Source organism: Plectropomus leopardus, chromosome 10, assembly GCF_008729295.1.
Source record: "Plectropomus leopardus isolate mb chromosome 10, YSFRI_Pleo_2.0, whole genome shotgun sequence".
In the NCBI taxonomy this organism is placed as follows: domain Eukaryota; kingdom Metazoa; phylum Chordata; class Actinopteri; order Perciformes; family Serranidae; genus Plectropomus; species Plectropomus leopardus.
Genome location: NC_056472.1, coordinates 26,756,152 through 26,768,786, shown reverse-complemented (window position 1 = coordinate 26,768,786; position 12,635 = coordinate 26,756,152). Strand labels below are relative to the sequence as shown.

At 34.5% G+C, this 12,635-nt stretch overlaps 1 protein-coding gene across 7 annotated transcripts in view; it reads right to left on the bottom strand.

The window, feature by feature from the left end:
• The window catches only part of itprid2 (ITPR interacting domain containing 2), a 54,262-nt gene extending 46,643 nt beyond the window's left edge, over positions 1-7,619 (bottom strand). For all 7 annotated transcript variants that reach the window (XM_042494375.1, XM_042494376.1, XM_042494378.1 and 4 more), the window contains exon 1: positions 7,550-7,619. The gene's annotated coding sequence lies outside the window, so the exon portion shown is untranslated. The remainder of the gene's footprint in view (positions 1-7,549) is intronic.
• Between the last annotated feature and the right edge of the window lie 5,016 nt (positions 7,620-12,635).

Here is a 12,635-nt window from a genome sequence, read left to right as displayed (position 1 = left end):
CATTTATTGCAGGTTTTGTATTTGTGACAGATAACTTCTAATGTTTGGTCTTGCTACTTTTACTTACAGGGAAACTTGACAATTAATAATAAAGTCTGTGTCCCTGCGGTATGGGTAATGTGTGCAGATTAACAGTGTTTGTTTTCCCCTATACCTCGAGGGCCCAAAGCTCTCCGCCCATCCACCAGCAAAAGTTAGTGACGCAAAACTCATCATCAGCGAGTTATGAGTCTGACGTGAGTAATCATGTTTTATGTTATTCTCTAAGCAGCTCATCCCTCAGATTTCAAGTGTCCCTCAATGCACCAACTGGGAGTTTTCCAAAGTGCTCCCACACAATGATAACATTACTTTAACAAAACAAAAATAAGATGAGTAAATGTTGACTTTGATAAATCATCCGTCTAAAACACACTTCAAGTCTTTGCAAGGTGATTTGTCACAAAAATGAAGTGAAACAGGAGGCTCCCTGGATGAAAGGAGCTAAATCAAAAAACTGATGAATGATGCAGAAAATGATCAGCAGGAACGCGTGGTGTTCATTTCAGGCTTTGAACGTGGTTTATCTCTAAAAACTGTCAGCGCTGGACTGAAATCAGTCAGTGTTGAAGTTTGGAACGAGTTTTTACAAAGACGGGAAGACACATTTCCTAGATATGACTTTTAGGGCTGTAGATAATGATTATCTTCATTATCAACTGTGTCAGTTAGTTTTTAGATTAATCTATTTTTCATTTAGTTTATGAAATGTAAAAAAATTGTATGCTCTACAGTAGTTCTGAGAGCCCAAGGTGGCTACATATGTAGGGCTCAAAAATAGGCCTAAAGATTGCCCCATTGGCCCGGACAAGCAAAATGCCACATTGGACGAGTAAATTTAGCAACTCTACCGAAAAAAATTTAAACTCATTGTTTTTTCCGGTACTGATGATCGCGCAAGAGTGAGCCATCTTAGCTGGTGCTAAACTTTGCACATGCACAGTACTGATTGTGTAGTTGTGAGAAAATTGCGTCAGGTAAACATAAGAGTTCATGAGCTGAGGTTACAAGTGAGCGTTTTAATTATCTTAGAAACAGGACTTTAGTTGGGTGGCATTACAGGACATGGCCGAATCGAACTATTTTGCTGAAGGTTTGAGACCAAGTCCGACGAAACTCAACTGTTTTTCATGACAAATTAATTTAGTCTTTGATGTTTTGTGATAAAAAAATAAAGCAAGTAGATTTCTAACCCACTTGTCTAACCAGATAAGTAAATTAATCAAAAAAAGTCTTGTTTTGTTTATAAAACAGTTCAAAAACCAAAAGTGTTAAATTAAAAATGACTTAAAATCAGATTAAAAGCAGAAAATCCTCACAGACAGTGAACTTTGTAAGCTCTGCGCTCATAAGCACAGTAAAAAACTTCTGAAGACCTGAAATAATCAAATTAATTATCAATTTTTCAATCAACAGAAAATTAATTGACAGTACTTTTACTAATCATAATATATAAGTGATTAGTAAAATGTCAAAACGTCTCTACTTCTGCTGTCTGCAGTATGAAGATCTGCTACTTAATTGTAAAAACAATCAACAAATTAGGAGTTTATAAGCTGTTTGATTTCTTTGGGCAGTAGCCTAACTCCCTCAGCTGAGTCTCACAGGCAAAACGCCGGCTGAACCCCGGCAGCCGGCTATCAGCCGACCGTTGATACCAACAGGAACAAGATCACAATTTACTGATGAGGAAGTACTGAATGTCTGTTACGCTGTTCACAAACTGAACTGAAGTAATAGGTCATTTAGATAACATTGTTGCTAAAAACAGCAACAGTCACAAAGTCATGTACTAAAATAAGACTAAAGATAACAAAACGAGGTGATGGGGGGGGGTAAAAATATAAAAATCTATATGAAGTCAATGACTATAGGACGAGGAGGAGGAGGATGGAGAGGAAGAGGGAGGAAAAAAGAGGAGCATGAGGCCAAATTTAAATGAGAACGTGCGAAACAGGAAACAAGTGTTTAGGATGAATAACAGAACAACTTCCTGTCTGAAAGAGAACGACAGACAGAGAGAGATGGGAGGCAGGGATCAATGTATTTTTAGATTTCTCTTGTACATGCAAAACAAACTTGAATATTAAAAACAACAACACAGCGTGCACAGAGGAAGTCCTCCGCAGCAAAGTCTTTAACACTCGGCTATAATTAGTCACTCAGCTCTCTAAATTCATCCTTCAAAACAACGTCTGTCTTTAAGTATCAAACACTCCTAAGAAACACACCGTAGTGTGACTAGTAGCCGCCCATTGTCTGTGCGTGTATGTTTTGATCCAATGCTGTGTTGTCCACGGGACGTAATTTTTTTAACTTATTTTTTACCGTTATTTTTTTTTCAGAATTTTTATCTACTTACCCCCCATTTTTCCTTTTTCCCCCCCACCTATTTATTTATTCATTTCATTTTATTTATTTATTTAATTATCATTTTTTAAAATTTTATTACCTTCATAATTTGTTTATTTATTTATTTTTCATTTTTATATGATTAAATGGTCTTTTTTGTTTTTGTACGTTCACATAAAAGAGCATCAAACACTCCTGTAGGCTTAAATGAGACTATAAAGAGTTTGTAGTATCGTTCTTTACAGAAAACAGCAGCTGTGTTTAGTTTGAATTCTGGCAGTTATCAAAGGATTCAATGGAGACTAGTTTTCATAGAGGAGAAAAGCATCAAAATATCTAAAAAAGGATAGTTGTTTTGTCCATAAAAAGTCAGAAAATGACAATAATAAAAAAATGGTGACTTCTTATCGATTGTTTTGTTGTACCAACAGTCCCCAAACCCAGAAATATTTAATTTATTCTCACAGATGACACAGAAAAAAGGCTGTTTTTTAATGAGCTGTACTTAAATATACTTTTAAGTACTTTAAAAGCTGGAGCAAAGAATAACCTTAGAATGAAATACCTTAAAAATTAGCCGATTATGTCTACATGGGGAACAGATCCTCGTCCACAAAGGCGGCCGTGTTTCTGCAGAAGTCCAGAACGGACAAAACAAACACTGACTACAGATAGGGCCATTTATGTATTCAGGTCAGCCACCGAAGCAGCCTTTTTGCATTGGAAAAAAACACTGATTTGACTGTTTTATTCAGTATTTTAACCAGTTTAAATCACCGGATGTGTTCTTTTTGGAGAGGAAGAGACCTCTACGGATAAACTGGCTGATGGTGAAAATCTCCTAAATAATTCTAACCAGGAGAAGTTTCAGCTGGTTGCAATCTGAAATCCTCACCACTAGATGCCCCTAAATCCCCCGACATCTTACACAATGCTCCTCATAATGTAACCACATTAACACCTATGCAATTTGTGTATTAAGGACCTTATTTACACTGAAATACAGTCATTTATATGCTGTTTAAGTGACCTAGACTTCCAGAGGCATTCAATGTCTGACCAAACTTAGCTAGGTTTAACCTCTGCATCGAGGCTACTTTTGATTTTCAAATCACCAAATCAGCCCTGAAACTGCCAATAACATAATGAATCAACAGCTACTTTTATAATAGTTTTATTAGTCATATAATAGTCATTTATCAAGCCATAAAAACAAACATTTCATGGTGTCAGTCACTGAAATGTGAGGATTTGCTGCTTTTCCTTATTTCACTGTAATTAGTTAAAAAATCAAATATCATAATGTTCTTGACCAAAAATCTAAATATAGATATTTTGAGAGTTTTGTAGGATTGATTATTGGTGCGTTCAAAAAAATATTTACATGATGATATTTTGGATATAATGACTGAAGTGGGTGATGCCATAATAGAGCACTTCACTGCAATGCAGCCTTTAAACCAGGAAAGAAATAACACGACATTACAATAACCGAAATCTATATTTAGTTTCATATCACAATATCTATATATTACTGCTTTATTTTGCAGGCCTATTTTTAATTCATCATTTGATAAATTTGAGGTCGAAAAGACATTTTTTAAAAAACACTGAAGATAAGATAATTAATTAATTTATCCCAAGGGAAACTGCTGTGCAGCTGTTGCAATACAAAGTCAGAGGAGTGCAGATAAAAAAGCATGCAATATACAAGCACTAAAATAACAAAGAAGAGAAAGAAAATATGTAGCAAATATAAAATACAAAGGGTATATAAACTAAGTATACAAATACATATCGGTAAGGTGTAAAATATAACAAAAAAATACCAATATATAAAATATAAATAGATTAGAAGGGTACATTTATCAATCCAAAATAAGAAACATTTCATGGTTTATCACTATTTTCAAAAATCAATTAACTTTGAAAATAACTTTTAGATTAATCAATAATGAAAATAATCTTTCCTTTATAGACAATGGTTTAAAAAACTTTACTTCAACCGAGAACAGTAAAAACCTGCTTTTATCTAACCATATGAGTGATAATAATATTATGATATAATATATAATAGAACAGAAACATAAGCACTGAGTACCTTTACTTTATATACATTTCTTGATTATACTTACAAATTTCAGCTAAATGCATGACTTTTAATTGTAACAGAGTATTTTTAGAATGTGGCATCAGTATTTCTATTTTAGTAAAGGATCTAAATACTTCTCCACTCTTTTCTGGCACTCTTGCAATAAATGAGAGAAATATGTTATGATTTTCTGCTTTTCTCTGCTTTATATCATCGTAAATGAAACGTCTTTGAGAGCAGATGACCCACTGACTGTGTGACAGAAACCAGACTTTGAGGTCACGACTGCATGAATGAAATCGCACTTAGAGTCTGTTTCCTGCAACCTGAACCTTCGTCTCACTGACAGTGATGTACGCCCACCACAAACAGACTTTAACAGCGGAGACGTGGGACGCAGAGCCTGTTTAGATCACTGTTACATCATTGTTATAGTAAACTGCAGGACGACCCTGAAGCTTAACAAAGACTGTACTTGTATCCTCACAGCAGTCGTGAAACATATGCAAAGCAGTTGTTTTTTTCTTCAGTGCTGTACTGTTGTACTATTATATGACTAGATTATTATTATTACTCTCTATTATTACTCATGCATTATTAAAAGCAGGATTTTATTGTTGTAGCTGGCTGAGGTGGAGCTGTTTTTTCTAACTGTTTTGTATGAGAATGCAACCATTAATTATTTTCATTATGGATTCATTTGCTTATTATTTTCTCAACTGATCAATGGATAGAAAAGTACAAATTAAATGAAATTAAAGAAGGGCTGCACAGTTATGGCCAAGATGACAATCACGATTATTTCGTTCGGGACAAATTATTTTTATTTTCCAAAAAAAAAAAACAAAAAAATCAGAGCACTGCTTTAACGTCCACGTTGTGCTACATGCCTGCTTAATAAAATATCTTTGCATTAAAATAAAACTTAAAATAAGGTTTTTACTTCACCAGTGCATTACCTATGAGCAAAATATTAGTAAAATTCTGCCCAAAATACAGGCTAATTAAAATTATATCCGCCATCACATAATGCTACCAAATGAAAGCAGTGTTTATAAATGCAGCACAAATTTCAAACGTCTGTATCAAAGTCAAACATGTTCATTTAATCGTGGGAAAACAAAATCCTGATCCCGTTTAATATTCCATTAATTGCGCAACCTTAAAATGTTTTTTTGCTTTAAAATCACTGAATAAACAATTGAGCTTGTACTTGAATATACTTTTAAGTACTTTAATTTTTGACATCAAAACATCAGATTTTGCAAGCTCTTATGTTTGTGCACAAAAATTTTAGTTTGTAAGGGACTGTTCTTAATTTTTTATATAATTATTTTTAAATTATTTAAATTAATTTATTTATTGTTCTACTTTATTTATTCTTATTTTCTTTTAATTATTCTGACCCTCCCTGAGGCTAAAATATGTTTGCTTGAGCCTCCCTAAGTGACATAAAATGCATGACCCTACCTCCAACATAAATTAGTTGTCAGAGTTCTTCAAACTGTCAAACTGGCAGTGACTGAAAGTGAAAAGCTGTCGCAGAAGTCCGGGGGTTGAAAAAAGCACTTGTTTCTCATTACTCACTTTTACGTCATGCATGCCGGTTTACTTAGTGCAAGCAGGGTTTTTTTGGCCAAAATTTTTAATGATATGTAGAATAAAGTAAATTTGATTAAATACCACTGAGTTTAGATTTGATTATGTTTTTGTTTTCTGACAGAAACATTCGTCGCACATGATCCGTCGAAGACGACTGCTGGAAATATGAAAAATCCAATGATAATTTCTGTTTTGACTGTTTCGGCTATGATGAATAGTGTAATTATGATGGTTTTTACAGTCAAATATATATATATATATATATATATATATATATATATATATATATACAACCATTTAAATTAATTTTGCACCACATCCTCCGCTCTCATAAACAAGTTAAATTACTTTCAAAAATGTAGTTGTACAAGAAGACAGCATATAAGTACCTCACATTGCACTTTGGTTCAATAGTTTTAAATACAGTATTATAGTACAGCCAATTAGATTTCGCTACTTTCAACATACATATTGTGCAATTGATCTGAATCACTTAAACTTTAACCATCTGCTGTTCTGTTGACTTAAAAAAAAATCCACGTCCTTTGTTTGTTTGTTGTTTTGTTTGTTTTTTAGCTCAGCCTAACTTTGGCTTTTCGTCATGCATGCTGGTTAGTTTGTGCAAACTGTTGACCTTTGGCCAAATTTTAAAGACACAAAGAATAAAGGGATTTTGATAAAATATCACTATTTTAAGCCTAGATTTGGTTATAGCTTTTTTCTTTTCCTGATGGTCCCACATGATGTGTCTGAGGACCATCAGAAATTTGAAAATCCAATAATGATTTCTGTTTTTCACAGTATTCGGTCCATGATAAATGGTGTAATTTTTGTGATTTTTTTTTTCAGAGAAAACATGTTTTCTTTAAAAACCGGCAATAAAATAAATACAAAACACAACTATTGATGTTGTATGCCTCTTCCCTAAGCCAAAGACCACTTTCATAAATTAAAAAGTATAATTACTCTATAAATGTAGTAGCAGGAAGCATGCAAGTCCTCAACGTGGTACAAGAGCACAGTAGTTTTAAATACAGTATTATAGTACCATACAATATATTACTTTCCACCACTGTCCTGCTTTAACACATATTGTACAATTAATCTTAACCACTTTAACTTTAAATATCTGCTGTTCTGTTGAATTAAAAATAAAAATATGCACCATCATTAAATCCACGTGTGCTTAAACTTTCGTTTTTTTGTTGATTTTTTAGCTCAGACTAACTTTTGTGTCCATTAAACTTTCGGATTTTTTTGTTTGTAGCTCAGACTAACTTGTTTGTCCTGTTCAGTTGTTCCTGCTCTGTTTGACAAGGAGGACAGGACTGACAGCAGTAAAAAAAAAAAACACAAAAAAAACCTAAACTCGTGTCTCCACAGACTAATGACACCAGCAGTACTCATTTATCAGTACAATAAGCAGTACTACTCGCAGTACTTTGAGCGGGTGCAGTTACTCACCGTCATGTTTCTCCGCAGTTCGTGTCTCTGCTCCCAAAACTGTCAAAATTGTCCAAACTTTTCTGAAAACACTCCATATTCCTGCTTCCGCTTCCTGAAACCAGCGGGAGGACAGGGGGCGTGTCCTCGGGCCGCGGTGGAGAAACAGCGACACCTGCCGGGCTGAGGCAGCACACACAGGACGGTCACTGACGGGGAGTAAGAATGCATCTTTTTCTCGAGCAAAAATATTGCATTTTTGTCGCCATAGACCTCTCTCTGAGTCGTCGTTATTATTATTATTATTTATTATAGTATTTGCACATTCATCTTCACTTTCTGCATATTTTTCTTCTTTTTTTATTGCTCTTTTTAATCTTTTTGGCTTTGTTTGTTTGTTCTCTGTGCATACTGTACCTATCTTTATTATTGTTATTGTTATTTTATTCTATTCTATTTTATTCTATGTTAAATGCCCTCCTTTGTGTATATATTTGTATTATTTTTGCCTTTTTAACAAGTATTGTATTCAGTTGCTGCTCACTTATTTGCTGCTGTAACAAATGTATTTCTATTCTATTATATTCTTATTATTATTACGTTCAGAGGACAAAATTTCACTCAGTACTTCATTACATTTGGCTGGCAATTACTTTATTTTTCAGATTAAGATTTTTAATTTAAAAAAATGCAACACCTTATTAAAGATGACATTAGTATTGGTATTTTTGTACTTAATATAATCTACTGTTTAAAAATTTGTTGTCTGAAGAGACATTTTTCTTACTTTTACTGCATTTTTAGCAAAAAAATGTATTTTTAACTTACAAGTTAAAGTTTAGGACATATGCACCGCTGAGCAACTAATACTGTGTTTATAAAAACAGGTTGGTAATAAATAAATAAATAGATTAATTAATCATGTAATTAAAAAGAAACTACTATACTACTAATAATAATAATAATAATGACGATGATGATGATGATGATGATAATAGTAGTAATATTGGTATTATTATTATTATAACTTGTATGTTGTAAACAACATCTGGAATAACAATTCAATTTATTCATCACGTGAAATCATATTTATACAATTTGAGTGAACTGTAATCCATCACATCCTTCATTTGTGCACCGTGATTTACAGTTCGAATATCCTTTCAGCAACAAAACCCACAACACCACCATCAAAATGTGTTTTACTCCCAACAAACTCAACGCATTACACACCCAGATAAAGTATTACCTCAAAGAACAGAAGACAGACAGTAAATGTGTGCAGTGACTTGTTGACCTGAGCTCTTACCTGCAGTACCTGCATCTAACCACTAGATAGAAACCAAACACCATCAGTGATGATCATCTTCTCTGAGTTAGTGACTGTTGGATCTGCAATGATAGAGCTGCTGATAAACACATTCATCCAAATATTTAAAGGTTTCATTGATCTGAATGTAAAGCAAACCAACCAAAATATCTGAACAAGGCTTATTCATTTTTGATACTTGCCAAAGGTTTGTTGTCTCTGTTTCAGGTAATTCTAGAAAGTTTGAATAAATAGTTTTGATTGAATCTGAATTGACTTTAAATCCACACATTGTTCTGCACATCTCATTATATCTGACATAAAAAAAGAGACACTGCTTTTGTTTTAGTTATTAAAATAACTGTTTTATTTGTTCCAATGCATCACAGTTGTGTTATGTTTTGTGCTGTTCTGTCTTCTGTTTTTTTATGTTAGTATTTTCTTGGGACTGCCTTAAAATCATGACGATACATCTCAAGGGGTTTGGTGACACTTTACACTTTATAGCTGTGACAATATAAAATATGTCTTCATTGGAGAAGTTACTGCACATTAGAAAACACTCACTGTAGGCTGCATCTGCTTACAACTATATACTAGTGAGTTATAATCCAGTGTAGGTAATGTGTTTATGTACTTCTGCTGTTAATCATAATTAGTAGATTTATCACAATTATCTAGATTGTATAACCATAATGAGCCGTCCAAGAATTAGGAGGTTTTGCTGTCTGACGTACACTAGTGTGTGTGTGTGTGTGTGTGTGTGTGTGTGTGTGTGTGTGTTGAGTTTTCAGTGGTTGCTTCACTCTGTGCATGAATAGGGAAATCTGACCTTTTATACACACACACACTCACACCTGCAGAATGGAATAATTATTATTCAACAGCAAGTTGCTCTGCTGTTTTTTTCACTTCACTTTGAATGACAAAAGAGAAATATTTTTCACCCGTGAGTTATTTTCATCTCACTGCTGTTTATTCTTCATGTCAAACTATTCCTAATTCTTGTTTCTGTGTCCAAAAACAAAGTCTGTAAAAACCTACAATTTCAAGATGTTTTAAAATTGTAAATGCTGCTGTAATTCAAAGCCTCTTACAGCTTTACTTTGACTGAGAAAAAAAAAAAGAAACTGTGACTTCTATGTGATCTATTTTGTGTATCTGTGATTTTATTCTTTAAATTGTTATTTACTTTTATAAGAGAAAAATATCATTTTAGTGATTAAACTTTATTTCACTTCATGTTATACTCAGAGATAAATCTTTCATTAGTCCAAAACTGAACAACAGACAGAAGGACAGATTGATTCTGTGTTGACCATTAGCTGTCAGAGGATCCACTGATGGGACGGACACACCGGTCCTCGAAAGTTACCTAGTAACCCCCTAGCAACCACTCTATCGACACCATAGCAACCCTTTCACTGGAAAAAAGCCTGGTCCAAAGTCCGCTGCTTCTTCACAGTTGGTCAGAGCGTCTGCGGTCTGACTCAGTGGACGTGGACTGATCAGATAAGCCCCTCCTCCTGTCTGGATAAGCCACGCCCACTGATCGATCATCAAGGTTAACACTCTACATGCTAATGATATTTCAATTTTATGGCAAAACAGTGTCTTTCTATGGCAAAAACGTGTTTGTACAGTAAAATATGGAATTAAACTCCAATCTTAACCGTGAAATCAGAAGAAGCCTATAATGTCCTGACAGTTTTTGTTTTTTTACTGTAAAAACAACTGTTTTTAAACCGCCGCACCAATGAAAGACGTTGCTGGAGGTGTTATTTTTTTGGGTTATCCGTCCGTCTGTAACTTTCTCATGAACGTGATGTCTCAATAACGCCTTGGGGGAATTTATTCAAACTGGGCCCAAATGTCAACTTGGACTCGGGAATTAACTGATAAGATTTTGGTGGTCAAAGGTCAAGATCACTGTGACCCTGCGTCTGTATGTCAACAAATTCTTGAGGAAATTTCCTCAAATTTGGCACAAGGACTCAACAATGAACTGATGTGGTGGTCAAAGGTCACTGTGACCTCACAAAACACGTTTTTGGCCATAATTTAATTATGGTAAAATTTAACAGAAACGCCTAACTAAATAAATAAACTAATTAATTAAGTTCACGTTCAAGTTCTTAAAGTACGTAAGCCGCAGGCATTGAAAATCTTGTCTCTCAGATTCAGTCCAACAATGCAAAAAAAATACATCAATATATGAAAAAGGAAAAATATGACACAGGTAAAAACAAAACAAGAATCTAAACATAAAACTGTGCAAGCTAATATAAGGGATAAAATATAGCATACATATAAAATAAAGTAACTTAGAAAGTAAGGGCAAATTAATGAACAGGAAGTAGTATGCATAATAATACGTATAAATATAGGCTTATATAAACACACAGAGGTGTGAATATTTGTAAAACAGTGAGTATATAAAATTAAAGAGTCAAGTGATAAAATCTGATTAATAACACTAAAACAAGAAAAACAGTAAAGTAGAATTAATTCATTAGGTTTCATCCTCTGGGAAACACGATTGTCTGTTAGCTAATAAATCTGACGACAATTAACTGAATAATTGTTACGTTATTTCTGTCCGGATGGTCTCAACCATCAGTCTGCCGGATGGACGTCCTTAGCGGCTCGCTACTGTCATGACTAAAACCTTAAATTTAACCAAGTAGCTCCTTTTTAGTTTGTTTGTTTTGTTGCCATGTTTATGATGAATTGAAAGTGTACTTTTTACTAAAATATCGTAAATTTATGCTGATTTCTTTTGGTTGGACGAATATGAAAAACTTGAGTTGTGCTTCGGGAAGGGAACCTTTTTTTTTTTAGCAAATTTCATTTCTCAAGTTCAGGGGAAGAAAGCAGAATATTTAAAGACTGAGCTGTAAAATAATCTTTGTAATGAAATTAAACGTGACATATTTGACTACTGCAACTGTAATTTTGGTGTTTTATTAACCCATGAGGGTTGGGCACATTGTGAAAATAAAATCAATCAATAAATCACAAGTGTGTTTAGACCAGTTTATATGGGAGAGAGGGACCACAGGTGGGCCAGCATCAGGCAGCAATAAGACTGACTGATATTAAAAGGTAAAGGTGAGAGGAAACACATATAAACCTGGAGAGTGACTTTGACACCTGAACCTGAACCTGCACCAGTAAAAGTTATTGCAGATGAACATATTCACCTGTATTATCTGTAATCTGGATATTTCACCTCCATCAGGAAGAACTCACCTAATGCAGGTGTAAATGCACCCAGAATGCATTGCAATCAGAATGTAGGCCTAACTGGATTGTTCCGATCTGGAAATGTAGTTTACGTTAGCCTCGTTTGTCTTATTCTTCCTCTTCAACAACAACAACAACAACAACAACAACAGCAGCAGCAGCAGCAGCAGCAGTAGCAGCAATGATCACTCGTGCACTGTAAACACGTGCATAAAATAACACATGTATGAAAAGATACCTTCCATGATGAGTATGGTGATTTGTGTGCGCATGCGTGGTCATATGTGGCGACAGATGGTCAACTTTCCTCACAAAAAACAGAGAGAGAGAGAGAGCGAGAGAGAGAGACTCCTTGGCTGATACAAATGGAAGATTTGTCACGTGATCCCCGGGGCCGTTTTAATGACGTACGCGCCATATGGCGCGTGCCGGGAGGGCGTGGCCTCGATATGCTAATTACTCCTCCAACCCAAAGTGTGAGTGTGTGTGTGTGTGTGTCTGCTGAGTATAAAAGCGGCATCCTCCCACACACACCTCATAAGAAATCTCAGA